Raw genomic sequence first — 12966 nt, 5'->3', positions numbered from 1 at the left:
TGGTGAAAAATTGAAAGCATTTCCCTTAAAGTCAGGAACAAGACAAAGGTGCCCACTTTCACCACTACTATTCAACATAGTTTTGGAAATTTTGGCCACAGCAATCAGAGCAGAAAAATAAATAAAAGGCATCCAAATTGGAAAAGAAGAAGTAAAACTCTCACTGTTTGCAGATGCCATAATCCTCTACATAGAAAACCATAAAGACTCCACCATAAGATTACTAGAGCTAATCAATGAATATAGTAAAGTTGCAGGATATAAAATCAACACAGAGAAATCCCTTGCATTGCTATACACTAATAATGAGAAAACAGAAAGAGAAATTAAGGAAACAATTCCATTCACCATTGCAATGAAAAGAATAAAATACTTAGGACTATATCTACCTAAAGAAACAAAAGACCTATATATAGAAAACTATAAAACACTGGTGAAAGAAATCAAAGAGGACACTAATAGATGGAGAAATATACCATGTTCATGGATTGGAAGAATCAATATAGTGAAAATGAGTATACTACCCAAAGCAATTTATACATTCAATGCAATCCCTATCAAGCTACCAACCTATCAAGCTTCACAGAGCTAGAACAAATAATTTCACAATTTGTATGGAAATACAAAAAACCTCGAATAGCCAAAGCAATCTTGAGAAAGAAGAATGGAACTGGAGGAATCAACCTGCCTGACTTCAGGCTCTACTACAAAGCCACAGTCATCAAGGCAGTATGGTACTGGCACAAAGACAGAAATATAGATCAACGGAACAAAATAGAAAGCCCAGAGATAAACCCTTGCACCTATGGACACCTTATCTTTGACAAAGGAGGCAAGAATATACAATGGAGAAAAGACAATCTCTTTAACAAGTGGTGCTGGGAAAACTGGTCAACCACTTGTAAAAGAATGAAACTAGAACACTTTGTAACACCATACACAAAAATAAACTCAAAATGGATTAAAGATCTAAACGTAAGACCAGAAACTATAAAACTCCTAGAGGAGAACATAGGCAAAACACTCTCCGACATAAATCATAGCAGGATCCTCTATGACCCACCTCCCAGAATATTGGAAATAAAAGCAAAAACAAATGAGACCTAATTAAAATTAAAAACTTCTGCACAACAAAGGAAACTATAAGCAAGGTGAAAAGACAATTCCAGAAAAATAAATGACCCAATCAAAAAATGGGCCAAAGAACTAAACAGACATTTCTCCAAAGAAGACATACAGATGGCTAACAAACACATGAAAAGATGCTCAATATCACTCATTATCAGAGAAATGCAAATCAAAACCACAATGAGGTACAATTTCATGCCAGTCAGAATGGCTACTATCCAAAAGTCAACAAGCAATAAATGCTGGAGAGGGTGTGGAGAAAAGGGAACCCTCTTACACTGTTGGTGGGAATGCAAACTAGTACAGTCACTATGGAGAACAGTGTGGAGATTCCTTAAAAAACTGGAAATAAAACTGCCATATGACCCAGCAATCTCACTGCTGGGCATACACACCGAGGAAACCAGAATTGAAAGAGACACATGTACCCCAATGTTCATCGCAGCACTGTTTATAATATCCAGGGCATGGAAGCAACCTAGATGTCCATCAGCAGACGAATGGATAAGAAAGCTGTAGTACACATACACAATGGAGTATTACTCAGCCATTAAAAAGAATGCATTTGAATGAGTTCTAATGAGGTGGATGAAACTGGAGCCTATTATACATGAGTGAAGTAAGCCAGAAAGAAAAACACCAATACAGTATACTAACGCGCATATATATATATATATGGAATTTAGAAAGATGGTAATGATAACCCTGTATGTGAGACAGCAAGAGAGACACAGATGTATAGAACAGTCTTTTGGACTCTGTGGGAGAGGGTGAGGGTAGGATGATTGGGAGAATGGCATTGAAACATGTATAATATCATATGTGAAACGAATTGCCAGTCCAGGTTCGATGAATGATACAGGATGCTCGGGGCTGGTGCACTGGGATGACCCAGAGGGATGGTATGGGGAGGGAGGTGGGAGGGGGGTTTAGGATGGGGAACATGTGTACACCTGTGGCAGATTCGTGTTGATGTATGACAAAACCAATACAATATTGTAAAGTAATTAGCCTCCAATTAAAATAAATAAATTTATATTAAAAAAATAAAGACACATGCAAAGTCTACATTATAAGTGAGAAACACAGAGGAGTGAATTTTGGCCATTTAACATGCAGAAAGAGCAGCTACATCTCTCCCTTTCTGAGAGTCTCCTTGGAAATGTCTTAACTCCAACACTTTGAAGTAAATATCTCAAGGATCCAAATAAGCCCAATTCTCAACTTTTACAATACATAAATGTCTGTGTGTCCTGGGTTCATCCCTTTTGAAATTTCAAAAGCCATTACCTGAAAAAACAATGCTCAAACCTAGATATTTATCCTGAAATGTAACTTTTTTGTTCCTGGGGGGATCAAAGGAGGCTGTTGGATGGACGCAATTAGCTCTACTATTAAGGAAATAGTTGCCTGTAGAGCTGGTTTCTGAGGGAAGTGAAAACAAACATTCTCTATGTTTACTGAATATTAATTACTGAGTCTCTGCAGTCCAAGACTTTTATAGGAACATTGAGAAATTTATGTGATTTACTTACCAAAAAAAACGTTACCTCCCTTTGATCCCTTTTACTGTTCCCTGTTTACATTTGGATTGTCATAGCTATTTTCTCTACATATACTGAGAACTACATCAGAAAATGTAATAATTTTTGCTTTAACCACCAAACATAATTTAGAAAACTAAAGAGCTTTATTGAAATGGTAACAGCTTTATTGAAATGTAATTCACATAATACAATTTACTCATTGCAAGTATACAATTCACTAGTTTTTAATATATTAACAAAATTGTGCAACCGCCATCACAATTGTAGAATATTTTTATCACTTAAGAAAGAAATCCCAAGTTCTTTAGCCATCACTCCTTGAGTCCTAAGCAACCACTAATCTACTTTTTCTCTCTACAGATTTGCCTATTCTGAAGATATTATATAAATGGAATCTTACAGTATACAGTGTTTTCTGATTGGCTTCTTTCATTTTGCTTACATTTTCAAGATTCATCCATGCTGTAATATATATCAGTACTTCATTCCTTTCTATTGCCAAATAATATTTCATTGTGTGGATATACTACATTTGATTTACCCATTCATGAGTTAACAGACATTTGAGTTGTTTCCGCTTTTGATTATGAATAATGCAGCTGTGAACATTTATGTACAAAATTTTGTGGGACATTTTTCTAGAAGTGAAATTGCTGGGTCATACAATAATTCTATGTTTATTTTTTTTGAGTACCTGCCAAACCATTTTTCAAAGCAGTTGCACAATTTTACATTGCTACCAGCAATGTAAGAGTTTTTCAGTTTCTTGACACCATTAACAATTGCTATTATCTGCCTTTTTTTAATAACAGCCATCCTAGTGAGTGTGGAGTGCTATTTCATGGCGATTTTACTTTGCATTTCTCTGATGACTAATGATGTTGACACTCTTTATAGTGGATTATTGGTCCATTGTATATCCTCTACAGAGAAATGTTTATTCAGATTTTTTGTCCATTTTTAACAGTTTTTTTTTAATGACTAAATTGGAAGAGTTCTTTATATTATAAACACAAGTCCCTTATCAGCTGTATAATTTTAAAATCTTTTCCCATTATATGCGTTATTTTTTCACTTTCTTGATAGTACCTTTTGAAGTACAAATGTTTAAAGCTTTGATAAAATCTAATGTACCTATTTTTCTTTGGTCTTTATGCTTTTAGTGTCATGTTTAGGAAACCACTGCTGAGCAATGGGATCAAGATGGCAGAAGAGTAGAAGGTGGAGCTCACCTTCTCCCACAAAAACATTAAAAATACATCTACAAGTGGAACAATTCATACAGAACATTTACTGAACGCTGGCAGAAGACCTCAGACTTCCAAAAAGGTAAGAAAACCTCCACATAACTGGGTAGGACAAAAGGTAAAAGAAAAAGAAAGGAACCGGGACAGCCTGCAGCCCAGGGAGAGAGCTGTGAAGGAGGGAGGGTTCCCATACCCTGGGAAGTCCCCTCACCAGTGGGGAGATCAACCTGGATGGAAGGGAACATCAGACCCTAGGAGGACAGCGTAGCAACTGGTTTATGGAGAGCAACCAGCACACAAGGTTGGCACTTGCCTGGTCAGTTGGCACTGCCCTGCACTCCCCAGACTGAGACGCTCGTCTGTTGGTGTGGATGGGAGCTCGGAGCTGAAGCTCAGGCTTCAGAGGTCGGAACCAGGGAGAGAACCAGAAACAGCCTGAAGAAGCTGGATGGTCGCAACTGAGAGTGTATTCAGAAAGGTCTGGGCCTGCCAGAGAGGTCAGGTGCCATTTTCGGGGGTGGTGCATGAGCAGAAGGGTAGGACCATCATAAGAGCTTCTTTCCCCATGAGTGCTCTCAAGCAACAAGACACTGCCTACAGGAGCTCTGGGGACAGGCGCGAGTTGCCACCATCATTGCAGGATCCAGAGGCCAGCCCAGGCCTCCCACACTGCTGTGAGACCCACCAGCAGGCTCCAAGTGCTGCCTCCACTGTTCCAGGAGTGTGTGAGCCACAGCTGCCTATACGAGGCCCGCAAGGAGGTGCCAAGTGCTACGCCTGCTGTCTCGAGAGTGTGCGAGGGCCGCCACATCTGCACACCCCAGATGAAGGGAATAACAGCCAGCACACACCAAGGAAAGAGGCAGCAAGTATCCAAACTAAAAGCAGCCCCTTGATTCCCGACAAGATGGTGCAGTAAGAGGACTTGAGCTCACTTCCTCTCAGGAGAACACCAAAATCACAACTTACGACTGAACAAAGGCTGGAACCTACCAAAAAAGATTTTCAAAAGATAAAGAGGAAGCCACAATGAAATGGTGGGAGGGGCGCTTTTGTGACATAATCAAATCCCATACCCACTGTGTGGGTGACCCGCAAACTGGAAAATAATTATATCACAGAGGCTCGCCAAAAGAGTAAGAGTCCTGAGCCCCACACATCAGGCTCCACAGCCTGAGGGACTGGCATAGGGAGGGGGAATCTCTAGAATATTTGGCTTTGAAGGCCAGTGGGTTTTGACTGTGGGAGTTCCACAGGACTGGGGGAAACAGAAACATCACTCTTGCGGGTACAGAGGTTTCATGTATGCTGGGCCCCCACACAAATTAGCCATTCCATAGGATCCTGGGCTGTCCTACCTCTAAGTCTTGGAGGGTCTCCTGGGGAGGCAGGGGTCAGCTGTGGCTTACTGGTAGGGGACAACCAAGGACACTGGTGGCAGAGGCCCCAGAGAATATTGACTGGTGTGAGGTTGCCATTTCAGCATCAAAACCTGGCCCTAGTCAATAGCCTAGCAGCTCCAGTGCTAGAATGCTTCAGACCAAACAACAAGCAAGATAGGAAACACAGCCCCACCCATCACAAACAGGCTTCCTGAGCACCTAGCTACCTCTAAAGGCACCCCTTGACACGGCCCTGCCCACAGGAGGAACAAGACCCAGCTCCACCCACCAGTGGGCAGGGACCAGTCCTGCCCACCAGAAACCTCACAAGCACCAGTACCTACCTCACCCGCCAGGGGGCAGACACCAAAAGCAAGAGAAGCTATGATCCTGCAGCCTGTGAAAAGGAGACCACAGAGAAAGTTAGGGAAAATGAGATGGCAGAGAAATATGTTCCAGATGAAAGAACAAGATAAAAACCCACAAGAACAACCAAGTGAAATGGAGATAGGCAATTTACCTGAAAATGATTTAAAGTAGTAATGGTAAAGATGACCCAAGATCTCAGGAGAAGAATGGAGGCACAGATTGAGAAGAGACAAGAAATAATAAAGACCTAGAATAACCTTAATAAAGACCAAGAAGAACTAATGAACATACAGAAAAGAACAATAACTGAAATGAAAAATACACTAGAAAGAAAGAAATAACAGAATAAATGGGGCAGAAGAACCAATAAGTGAGCTGGAAGTCAGAGTGATGGAAATCTCTGCTGTGCAACAAAATAAAGAAAAAAGAATGAAAAGAAATGTTTCGGAGACCTCTGGGACAACATAGAACACATCAACATTCACATTAGAGAGGTTCCAGAAGGAGAAGAGAGAGAGAAACAGCCTGAGAAAATATTTGAAGAGATTATAGCTGGAAACTTCTCTAACATGATAAGGGAAACACTGACTCAAGTTCAAGAAGCACAGAGAGTCCCATACAAGATAAACCAAAGACGGAGTACAATGAGACCCATGTTAATCAAATAGACGAAAATTAAAGACAAAAAATATTAAAAGCAACAAATAACATACAAGGGACTCCCCATAAGGTTACCAGCTGACTTCTCCTGAGAAACTCTGTAGGGCAGAAAGGAGTGGCAAAACATATTTAAAAGTGATGAAAGGGAAAAACCTACAACCATGAATACTGTACCCAGCACAGCTCTCATTTAGATTTGACAGAGGAGTCAAAAGTGTTACAAACAAGCAAAAGCTAGGAGAATTCAGTACCACCAAACCAGCTTTACAAGAAATGCTAAAGAAACTTCTCTAGGTGGGAAAATGAGGCCACGACTAGAAATAGGAAACTGTGAATGGGAAAGATCACCAGTAAAGGCAAACGTAAAAGTGGTGGGAAAACATCCACACACAAATACAGTGTCAAAACAAGCGATCGTGAGAGGAGGAGTGTACAAATACAGATAACTACAAATGCATTTGAAATTCAAAGACTAGCTACTTAAAACAATCCTCTCTATGTATAAACTGCTATATTAAAACCTCATGGTAACTTCAAAAATCTACTGTAGAAAAACACACAAAAGAGAAAATGGAATCCAAACACAACACTAAAGACAGTCATCAAGTCACAAGAGAAGAGAATAAAACAGGAAGGGGAAAAAAAAAAAGCCCCTAGAAAAATCAAATTCAAAATGGTTAACAAAATGGCAGTCAGAACATACATATCAAAAATTGCCTTAAATGTAATCAAACGCCCCCAAACAAAAGACATAGACTGGCCGAATGGATACGAAGAATCAAGACCCACATGTATCCTGTCTACAAGAGACTCATACAGAGTGGAGCAGGAACACATACAGAGCAGAAGTGAGGGGATGGAAAACGGCATATCATGCAAACGGAAATCAAAAGAAACCTGGAGCAGCAACACTCATATTGGACAATACAGACTTTTATATAAAGACTGTTACAATATACAAAGAAGGACACTACATAACGATCAAGGGATCAATCCAAGAAGACATAACAACCATAAATAATTGTGCATCTGATATAGGAGCACCTCAATAGACCAATCACAAGTCCTGAAATTGAAACAGTGACTTAAAAATTTCCAACAAACAAAGGTCCAGAATACACAAGTGAATTCTATCAAACTTTTAGAAGAGAGTAATACCTATCCTTTTGAAACTACTTCAAAAAAAAGTGCTGAGGAAGGAATACTTCCAAGCTCATTCTATGAGGCCACCATCACCCTGATACCATAAACAAAGAAAGCACAAGAAAATTACAAGCCAATATCACTGATGAATTTGGATTGTTGGTATTTTTGTATTTTTGCATCTCATCTGTGTTCAAGATGCAAAAATACTCAACAAAATACTGACAATCCAAATTCAGCAATACATTAAAAGGATCATACACCATGATCAAGTGTGATTTATCCCAGGGATGCAAGGATTTTTTTTTTTTCAATATCTGCAAATCTGTTCATGTGATATACTACATGAAAAACTGAAGAACGAGAGCCATATGATCATTTCATTGATGCAGAAAAAGCTTATGACCAAAATCAACACCCATTTATGACAAAAACTCTGCAGAAAGTGAGCATGGAGGGAACTTACCTCAACATAATAAAGGCCATCTATGACAAACCCACATCATTCCCAATGGTGCCAAGTGGAAAGTATTTCATCTAAGATCAGGAACAAGATGAGGATGTCCACTCTTGCCACTTTTATTCAACATAAGTTTTGGAATTCCTAGCTATGGCAATTAGAGAAGAAAAAGAAATAAAAAGAAATCCAAATTGGAAAAGAACAAGACTTATTATAGAAGAACAAACTAAAAATTGTCACCATTTGCTGGTGACATGATACTGTACACAGAAAATCCTGAAGATGTTACCAGCAAACTACTAGAACTCATTAATGAATTTGGTAAAGCTGCAGGATATAAAATTGATACACTGAAATCTCTTTAATGCCTATACATTAACAATGAAAGATCAGAAAGGGAAATTAAGGAAACAGTCTCATTTACCATCTCATCAAAAAGAATAAAGTACCAAGGAATAAACCTAGAAAGAGGCAAAAGACCTGCACTTTGAAAACAGTAAGATTCTAATGAAAGAGATAGGAGATGACACAGACAGATGAAAAGATATATCATGCTCTTGGACTGGAGGATTCAATATTGTCAAAATGACTATACTGTCCAAGGCAATCTACAGATTCAAGGCAATCCCTATAAAATTACCAATTGGAATTTTTCCCAGAACTTGAACAAAATTTTTAAAAACTTGTGTGGAAACACATAAGATCCCGAATAACAATCCTGAGAAAGAAAAATGGCACTGGAGGAATCAGTCTCCCTGACTTCAGACTACACTACAAAGCTACAGTCATCAAAACAATATGGTACTGGCCCTCAAACAGAAATATAGACCAATGAAACAGCATAGAAAGTCCAAAAATAAACCCACACACCTATGGGAAACTTATCTTTGACAAAGGAAGCAAGAATATACAATGAAGAAAAGACAGTCACTTCAAAAAATGGTGCTGGTAAAACTGGACAGCTACATGTAAAAAGTGAAATTAGAACATTCTCTAACACGATACACAGAAATAAACATACATTTAGTACACACCTAAATATAAGGATGGACACTATAAAACTCCTAGAGGAAAACATAGGCAGAACACTGACATAAATCACAGAATACTTCCTAGAGTAATGAAAATAAAAACAAAACAATGGGACCTAATTAAACTTAAAAGCTTTTGCATAACAAAGGAAACCATAAACAAAAAGACAAACCATAGCATAGGAGAAAATATTTGCAAATGATGCAACTGACAAGGGAAAAAATCTCCAAAATTTACAAATATTTCATGCCAGTCTATGTCAAAAAACAATCTAGTCCAAAAAAATGGGCAGATCTAAATAAACAGTTCTCCAAAGAAGACATTCAGATGGCCAAAAGGATATGAAAAGATGCTCAACATCATTATCAGGGAAATGCAAATCAAAACTACAGTGAAGTATCACTTCAAATCAGTCAGAATGGCCATCATCAAAAAGTCTACAAACCATAAATGCTAGAGAGTATGTGGAGTAAAGGGGACCCTCCTACAGTGTTGGTGGGAAGGTAAATTGGTACAACCACTGATGTAGAACCACTGTGGAGAACAGTATGGAGCTTCCTTAAAAAACTGAAAAAATAGAACTGCCATGTGATCCAGTAGTCCCACGCCTGGGCATGTATTTGGAAAAAAAAACATAATTAAAAAAAAATATGTGCACCCTTATGTTCACTTCAGCACTATTTACAATAGGAAGCAAACTAAATGTCCACTGAAGGAGGAACAGATAGAGAAAATGGGGTATACACACACAGTGGACTATTACGCAGCCATAGAAAAGAATGAAACAATGTCATTTGCAGCAACATGGATGCACCTAGCGATTATCACAGAGAAGGCAATAGCACCCCACTCCAGTACTCTTGCCTGGAAAATCCCATGGATGGAGGAGCCTGGTGGGCTGCAGTCCATGGGGTCGCTAAGAGTCGGACACGGCTGAGCGACTTCACTTTCACTTGTCACTTTCATGCATTGGAGAAGGAAATGGCAACCCGCTCCAGTGTTCTTGCCTGGAGAATCCCAGGGACGGGGGAGCCTGGTGGGCTGCCGTCTATGGGGTTGCATAGAGTCGGACACGACTGAAGCTACTTAGCAGCAGCAGCAGCGATTATCATCCTAAGAGAAGCTAGAGAAAGATAAGTAACTGATACCACTCATATATGGAGTCTGATTTTTAAAAATTATACAAATGAACTTATTTACAAAACAGAAACAGACTCACAAATATCAAAAACAAACTTATGGTTACCAGAGGGGAAATGTGGAGGAGGGGGGATAAATCAGGCACTTGGGACTGATATACACACATTGCTATGTATAAAACAGATAATCAACAAGGACCTATTGTATAGCACATGGAACTCTATTCAATATACTATAATCACTTACATGGGAAAAAAAATCTGAAAAAGGATTAATATGTATGTGCATAACTGACTCCTTTTGCTGTACACCTGAAACTAACACAACACTACACTCCAATAAAATTTTTCAAAAAACTAAAAGAAACCATTGCCAAATTAAAGGTCACACAGATTTACTCCTAAGTTTTCTTCTAAGAGTCTCATAATTGTAGCTCCTTGATTTTTTTAAGTTAATTTTTGTGTAAGATATAAGGTAGGTATTAAGACTCCTCCTTTCATCATTTACTTTCTGTTTTAAGAACTTCCTTTAGCCAATCTTGTAGAGTAGTTCTCCTGGGAACAGATTCTCTCAGTTGTTTTTTCATCTGAGAATATCCTAATATACCTTTCATTCCTAGTGGATATTTTCAGTGGATATAGAACTTGGGGTTGACAATTCTAGCACTTGAAAATTGTACCACTTCCTCTGGCCTCTTATTTCTAATGAGAAACCCATTGTCATTTGAATTATTTTTCCTTTATGGATATGGGGTCATTTTTCTGTAATTGATAAAGAATTCTTTGTTTTTAGCTTGAAGAATTTTTATTATGATATGTTTTGGTTTGTCTTTCTTTGGGCTTATCGTACTGGGGACTTGCTCAGTTTCTTGAATCTGTAGACTATCTTTTTTTCAAATTTGGAACATTTTCAGCTATATATTTTTTTAATACCTTTTCAATCCTGCACTCTTTCTCATCTTCTGAGGCTCCAGGTAAACAAGTGTTTGATCTGTTTTTATTAATATAATACACAGGTCCACAGGGTTTTTTTAATTACTTTTTACTCTGTTTTTTCTCTATTGTTCGGGTTGTATAATTTTTCTATTGTTTTCTTTTTACTGCTTACATGCTTGTTTGGTTTTTAGACAGATGCATAATTTATGATACTGTTCATACTTTAAAATTATATAATTTATATGTATAATATTTATAATTATTATTGTAATTGTTATTTGCCTATAAACTTGATCCCACTTGAGTAATTAATCTCAGTGTTAGATGTGGGCTGCTGTGTCACATCAAGTCAGGATCCACCACCCTCTCACCCTCACATTGCCACTTTTTTCTGCTCAATCTTAGGATACCATGTCAAAGCAAGTTTGCCACAATCACGTTAACAAGATAACCTCTTGATCTGGTATCTCAAAGCAAGAAGCTAAGTAAAGCATAGTGCCAACAGACAACTAGTTGATGAGACATTTGGGTGCCTCTACCCAGACCCTTCAGAACAGACTCTAACTCATGGCACCTATCAGAGCCACACTGCGGTGGTGGTTCTTCCCAGGGTCCCAGAAAGGAGGAACCAGGCTTTGTCCCAAAGGAGGTGCAAGGGCAGAATCATGCGATGCTCGGTCAGGGGAAAGAACTTCACACACGAATACCAGGTGCCTATCACCTTCTAGGATGCCCAGAGACCCAGGGGCCAAAGCCTAGGATACCAGCACAGGTTACAGGGGCACAAAGCCTATATCTGGAAAGGTCAACATCTGCAGCAACCCAAAATTCTCAAATCAAAAAATGAGGTATGTCAGGTTGGCAGAGGAATTCAGAAGAACGGAATGGGAGCCCACCTGATAAAAAAAAAATACCTCGTGTTATCAGCCTTGGCCATCTTCCGCCATCCAGTTGCAGCCAATCTCCTTCATCACAGCACAAGCCAGTCCCAAGGGGAAGACAGCCCTTACTCTCAGAACCCAAGGCGTACTAATGAGTACACAGGTTACAGCTGGCCCTAAGGCATGGTGGACTGAGTGCTCTAATCCAGAAAAAGCTAGGGATTAGTCATTTTAACGCAGTTCTTGCAGTAGGTTGTAGGGGGGAAAAGAAACAAACACGTGCAAACAAACACATATAAGCGAAAAAAAAAAAAAAAATCGCAGGCACTCACCCACATTCTTGGGTCCAGTAGTTGCTGCCAGCAGCTGTGAGGTGTCTCGAATTCGTCCCAGTTGATATCACTCCTACTCTTGGAGTCTTTCCTCTGAAGAATAGCGTCAACGTGTTGCTTCCTCGTTGCAAAAACAACCCAACAGCCAGCACCCTGCGAGGGGAGGGCGGGTCCCTCCACCCAAGCCCCTCCATCAGGGAATGTTCTCGCGTTTGAACACCACGAAGGTCACCTGAGGGCCAAGGGTGGGCCTGGTGAAGGAGGGCTGGTGGTTGTAAGTGGGGGCCTGATGGAGGAGCAGGCAGAGGCCAGGCTGGAAATGCAGCAAGGTGGAGAAGAGGCTCAGAGACGGCTGAGTCCTACCCAAGGCACGGCTACCTTCGCCGGTCTTCTCAGAGGAAGCCAGATCCGGCAGAATCTCGAGAGAGCAAAGTGCCTGCGGAAGGTCCTGAAATGGAAACACCTGGGTGCCCAGCGTGCTGCAGGTCCCTCCTCCTGGACTCCTCCTCACGCCACCTAGCAACCAGACCCCAGTTTTCATCCGTGCTTCCTCCCCCCAACTCAGACTCACCGGGCAGGGGTGCCTCAGTCCAGTGCCCTGCCTGGGCCCCTGCCGACAGCCCCTCTGACTCCAGGCCCACGGCGCACTAGGGATGGTCCTCGCCACCCGCCGTCTAGGGCGCCAAGCCTGGCTCCCCAGAACATCCGCA

The 12966-nt window shown here is 40.1% G+C and overlaps 1 long non-coding RNA gene across 3 annotated transcripts in view; it reads right to left on the bottom strand.

Annotated features, from left to right (window-relative positions):
- The window catches only part of LOC147345934 (uncharacterized), a 49269-nt gene extending 36592 nt beyond the window's left edge, over positions 1-12677 (bottom strand). Inside the window, exons 1-2 of one of the 3 annotated variants that reach the window (XR_015153739.1) lie at positions 12489-12677; positions 12257-12349 (exon numbers count right to left, since the gene is read on the bottom strand). This is a non-coding gene — a long non-coding RNA (uncharacterized LOC147345934). Of the gene's footprint in view, positions 1-12256; positions 12396-12488 lie in introns of those variants that run through there. The other 2 variants (XR_015153740.1, XR_015153738.1) reach the window with 2 other exon arrangements.
- Between the last annotated feature and the right edge of the window lie 289 nt (positions 12678-12966).

The sequence above is a fragment of the Bos grunniens genome, chromosome 24 (assembly GCF_055505025.1).
Source record: "Bos grunniens cultivar Pamir isolate PY7600 chromosome 24, Bosgru_T2T1.0, whole genome shotgun sequence".
NCBI classification, from domain to species: domain Eukaryota; kingdom Metazoa; phylum Chordata; class Mammalia; order Artiodactyla; family Bovidae; genus Bos; species Bos grunniens.
Note: the sequence above shows the minus strand (reverse complement) of the source record. Positions and strands in the feature narration are given on the sequence as shown.